Raw genomic sequence first — 6000 nt, 5'->3', positions numbered from 1 at the left:
CAGCACTGAGGAGATTTGTGGAACCTTATAAATAAACAATGATGACAGTGTGGGAAATCCCCCTAGCATGTAGGGCTCGCTTCTGTTAATATTTCATTCTGCGCAGGTTGATCTTCCATAGTGGATCATAGTTAACGTCATCCTGTTTAGAAGACTTTTTTCAACTAGCTTTGCAATATATATTTATTTTTATTTTTTTTGGGGGGGGGGGGGGGGGGTAGGGTTATGGCAACACCTACAGTTAAGGCCCAAGGTTTTGAGAATGACACAAGTATTGGTTTTCACAAAGTTTGCTGCTTCAGTGTTTTTAGACCTTTTTGTCAGATGTTGCTGTGGTATACTGAAGTACAATTACAAGTATTTCATAAGTGGCAAAGGCTTTTATTGACAATTACATTAAGTTAGCCCTGGCATGCTATCAATCAACTTCTGGGTCATATACTGACTGATGACCAGAATTTGTGGGTTTTTGTTTGTCCACATGCCTCTTGAGGATTGCCCACAAATTCTCAATGGGATTAAGGTCTGGGGATTTTCCTGGCAATGGACATAAAAATTCGATGTTTTGCTCCCAGAGCATTGTTCGCCACCAAACTGTTCTTAGATGGTTAGGAGCAGTTACTCTTATAGGATGTTTTGGTACCATTCTTTATTCATGGCTGTGTTCTTAGACAAAATTGTGAGTGAGCCCACTCCCTTGGCTGAGAAGCAAGCCCACACATTAATGGTCTCAGGATGCTTTACTGTTGGCATGACACAGGACTGATAGTAGCGCTCACCTTTCCGTCTCCGGACATGCGTTTTTCAAAATGCCCCAAACAATTTGAAAGGGGATTCATCAGAGAAAATGACTTTACACCAGTCCTCAGCAATCCAATCCCTGTACTTTTTGCAGAATATCAGTTTGTCCCTAATGTTTTTCCTGGAGAGAAGCGGCTTCGTTGCTGACCTTCTTGACACCAGGCTATACTGCAAAAGTCTTCGCCTCACTGTGCGTGCAGATGCACTCACACCTATCTGCTGCCATTCCTGAACAAGTTCTGCACTGGTGGTGCCCCGATCCCACAACTGAATGAACTTTTGGAGAGGGTTAATGCGCTTGCTGGACATTTTTGGGTGCCCTGAAGCCTTCTTCATAACTATTGAACCTCTCTCCTCGAAGTTCTTGATGATCCGATAAATGGTTGATTTGGGTGCAATCTTGCTAGCAGCAATAGCCTGTGAAGCCCCTTTTGTGCAAAGTAATAATGACTGCACGTGTTTCCTTGCAGCTAACCATGGTTAACAGAGGAAGAACAATGATTTTAAGCACCACCCTACTTTTAAAGCTTCCAATCTGTTATTTTAACTCAATCAGCATGACAGGATGATCTCCAGCCTTGTTAACGAGAGAATCACTGGCATAGAGGGACTTTCGAATTAATTGTAATTCATCTGATCATTCATCATGACATTCTGGAGTATATGTAAATTGCCATCATAAAAGCTGAGGTAGCAGACTTTGTGAAAAATAATATTTGTATCATTCTCAAATCTTTTGCCCATGACTGTACAGGACCTTTTCAAACCCTCCACTTTTCAAACCCGCCAGAAAACTCTCAGCTTGATACATTTACCCCCAGATGGTAATTATGCGGGGTTTTATTATTTTTAATAAAATTATGTATTATAAACGAGGGATCTGATTTATTTACACTTTAGTTTAGGGGCTTGCTCAGTGTGATTATGGTAGTGATACCCTTGCTGCGGGTTCCCCTACTATAGTGCCAACAGCCCCGGCTGGCTTGCCGAGTGCTGGTTTTTGTGAAATAGTGGGGAACTCCCCCCAGATATTGCGATTATCAGCACTAGGATGGCAGCACAAGGGTTACTATCATTAGGAGAAGGGGCAGGGACACCCTTTTTTAAAAAAAAATTTACACTGTAGTATAGACACTGCAGGTTCGGTGGTTGTAATGCCACTGAACCTGCAGTAGCCTGCATACCTGCAGCGTTCTGTGTACTATAGCACAGCAGCCCTGAACCCAAATTTAACAGGACACGAAGCTAGGGATATGTGCATTGATGAATTCGGGAGCAGGCAAAGCCTAAATATGTGCGTATAATACTGAGCGCAGGTTGCTCTCAGAATGCGTGCCTTGATGAATCAGTCTCTATGGGCCTGATTCATTAAGGAAAGTTAAGCAAAAAATCGAGCATGTTTTCTTACTCAAGTTTTCTAGACAAAACCATGTTGCAATGCAAGAGGTACAAATTAGTTTATTATTTTACACATAAGGAAAATACTGGCTGTTTTTTCATATAGCACACAAATACTTGATAGCTTATTTGTACACTAAAATTTAAAGTTGGTCTAGGACATGCCCTACCCCAACTATAGATCTGCGTTCACATTTTAAATTTACCTCCCCCTCCAATGCAACAATCTTTGCCTTACTAATTTACTTTTGCTTAACTTTCCTTAATGAATCAGGCTCTATGTCTTTAGTGTATAAGTAGCATGACTACTGTTATTATGGTTGGTCATTGGCCAGCAGATTTTACTATGTCTGCAGTTAACATGTAGTTAGCTCTCTGCTGAAAAGATTACTAATCAACCATTGTCTAGACAGTAAATTACATATGCATATCACTGCCAGATCTTTCCCAATAATATTTCAGTGTTTCAGATTCTTAGGAAACCATATTAAGAGGATACAGACTAATTGAAACCCAGATAAAACATTGTTTAGTGGTTTAGGGAAGCAAAATAATTGATGGAATGAAATAATTTTTGTATGTTTATGTTTGTTTGCTTTTTTACTTTTTAAGGAGCAAGTCACTTATTTCAAAGATTCAGTATAATCTTTTAGGGAACGAGGGGGAAGAGACTGAGGACTATAAAATTTACTCCCAAAAGTTAAACTTTAGGTGGATGAAGCAGAGTTGACCACAAAATGGGAATACTTTAAAAAAGAGCACAGAAAACTAGAATATTTCTGCCCATATGCAGAGCTGTGTATCTCGAGATGCGTCCCCCCTGCCTCAACAGCATATCATCAACTTCATCACCATTTATTTATATAGCGCCACTAATTCCACAGCGCTGTACAGAGAACTCACTCACATCAGTCCCTACCCCATTGGGGCTTACAGTCTAAATTCCCTAACACACACAGACTAGGGTCAATTTTGTTAGCAGCCAATTAAATTCAAAAAGTAATAATAGTTTAACAACTAATTTTCGCTTCAGTTTGTAAATATAGGTTTATCTGATACCTATCTCATGTTTATTTCAGATTTTATATAGTATATTATAGATAGTACAGAATCTAAAACACAAACGTTTGTTATTCTGAGCAGTATGCTTTTAGTGTCTAAACTGTGCTCCTGCGGTCTTGTTCTGGATAATGTAACGTTCGTCACAACGATGATGTACCTTTTCATACATGTGACAAATTTGGATGTGCAGACTAAATCCTCCCTTTTTTGTTGTGAGCAATCCCACCATGAACTGTATATCAACATGTTCCCAAACTACTGTATCTTGTGAAACAATCTGCAAATATGGTTCACTACATTTTAGTGTTGTTAAAGCTTTACAGCTGGTTATATGTGGTGTATAAATGCAACAGTTGTTATCAATCAATCTTTGTCACTGTGCCACATTTTTTAGTTACTTGAAGTCGGACTGCAATTAGCTTCTTATATAGAAAAGTCTGTAAAACATTGCTACTAGATCGTAAACTCTCATGAGAAGTGCCCTCTATATCTTCTGTCTCACATCTGCAACTTCTTTTTCAATCCTGTATGTTTTTATTCTGGTTTATTGTATGAATTGTTTTATTAAACCAAAAATAAAAAAAATTGTAGCTGCTAGAGCACCCAAACAATAAACAAATAGCTTATGTGCTGTAGAGTACTGTAAGCCCCTATTGCAGTTGTATAAGTAAGAGAAGATGAAGCAGCGCTATTTGGTTAATTTTAATGAGTAACACAATCAGTAAGTAATGATATAGGAATGAGCAAGTGTTAAAAAATAATGAGAACAAATTATAAAAAGTCTTATAAACAAAGATAAAAATAAGAACATCAAATAAATAGTGTATTTGTTTTGGACTCCAGTCCCTATTAAAAATGTTCAAAACATTCAGCATTCTGTATCCAATCAATGTCTATGAATACACACTATGAACTACAAGATAGAAGTACTGTTGTAATGAGCTGTCCGGGATAATAGTAGCAGATGTAGTACAGCACTATTCAAAGCAATACATTCCCACCACTCCTCCAGTTCTGTGCATGAATGATAGTTTATTGGCAAAGAACATACAAGGCAGGTTCAACCTTGTCTAGAAATCAAACTAGAATTGTGTATAGAAGTACAACTATGATTAATGCTTCAGAAAATGCATATGGTGGATAGAGTAAAACTGTACCTACAAAGTCCAACCTATTACCTTTACATTTAGGGCCACCCCAATCCTTAATTTAAACATTTTTGTTTTTCTCCTAAAATATTGCTTGAAGCCTTAAATTAACCATGAGTGGGGGGAGATCAGGACTTTTTTGCATGCTTCATTTTTTCCACAAGGCTTTCATCAAATTGGATAAAGCCGCCTAGAAATGTGTTTTCTGTAAAAGTGCCATTGTAAGGTGCAAAGTGAAAGTATTAGGACAACGCTGGATTTCTGGCACCTCTGACAAGCTAGAGAACTCAGTGCAACTCAGTGCATTTAATCTACACTTGGCAAAGAACATCCCTGATTTCTCCAACTCTTCCCTCAGACAGTGTAAAGTTTTAAATTCCTCAGACGCCATTATCCATATGTTTAACTATAGGCATGTGACATTAGAAAACAGCATTTACACGTCATTCTGTGTTATTTATTAAACATTACATAAAAAAAGTTTGTGAGATACACAGTTATGTTTCAAAATAACTAAACATAACATATTAACATAACTACACCAACAAGAAAAAATTAAAGGAACAGCACACTATATTTTGTGAGTTTATATGACTGCCAGGGACATATACAAATGTACTTCCCCTTTATACTTGTTGATGTTCATTCACATAGGTGATCTACACAACATTTTATTGGCTTATCGATTGTGATAGAAATTCAAATACTGCTTGTTTAAACTAAAGATGGTCACTTTCCCCCGTGTTTTGGTTTTGTTTTTGGTTTTGGATCTGGATTACCGTCGTGTTTTGGTTTTGGTTTTGCAAAACCGCCCTTGCGTGTTTTGGTTTTGGTTTTAGTTTTGTTTGGTTTGGTTTTGCTATTTATGAAAAAAATACCAATTTTTTGGTCTAAAATAACCTAATTTAGTGCTCCACCAGTTTCTTAGATAAGTAAGGTAATTCTAAAGCTAATAAATTATGAAAAAACAGTTTAATCCCTGGTAGGCCGTCCTTAATTCGAACACTTGTCTGCAAATTATACAGACAAACCTGGTTGTCTACCTCCTCCATCTATGATTATTGGCAATGTAGCCATCGTCTTTGTGTGTATATTACACCCTCCACTTGTAGTTGAATATAAAAAAATCAGCCTGCACAGACCGTGGAACTAGAAAGTAAAATTAAATGGACCACTGTAGTTTGGTGGCTATCTATGCCCCCCACCGCCCTCCACTTGTAATAAAATAGAAAAAAAATCAGCCTGCATAGACTGTAGAACTAGAAAATCGAATATACAAAGAAATGGACAAAGCCAGTTTGGTATCTGTCTGCATCAGATCCCCTCTCCACTAGGAGTAAAATAGAAAACTATTCAGCCATTATATAATCTAGAATATAAATAGAAATTGAGAAAGGCAATTTGGTATCTGTCTGCATCATAATCATCAACATCCTCATTAGCGCCCTCGTCGCCTACACAAATCTCCCCCTCATCCTCTTCTAATTGCAAAGTGGCATCCTCAGTTTGGGTATCACCGGCTACACTCGGGCTACTAAGGCACACATCAGCAGAATGCTCACGATTAGACATCCCACTGTTGGATGGACTC

The sequence above is a fragment of the Mixophyes fleayi genome, chromosome 5 (genome assembly GCF_038048845.1).
Source record: "Mixophyes fleayi isolate aMixFle1 chromosome 5, aMixFle1.hap1, whole genome shotgun sequence".
NCBI classification, from domain to species: Eukaryota; Metazoa; Chordata; class Amphibia; order Anura; family Limnodynastidae; genus Mixophyes; species Mixophyes fleayi.
Note: the sequence above shows the minus strand (reverse complement) of the source record.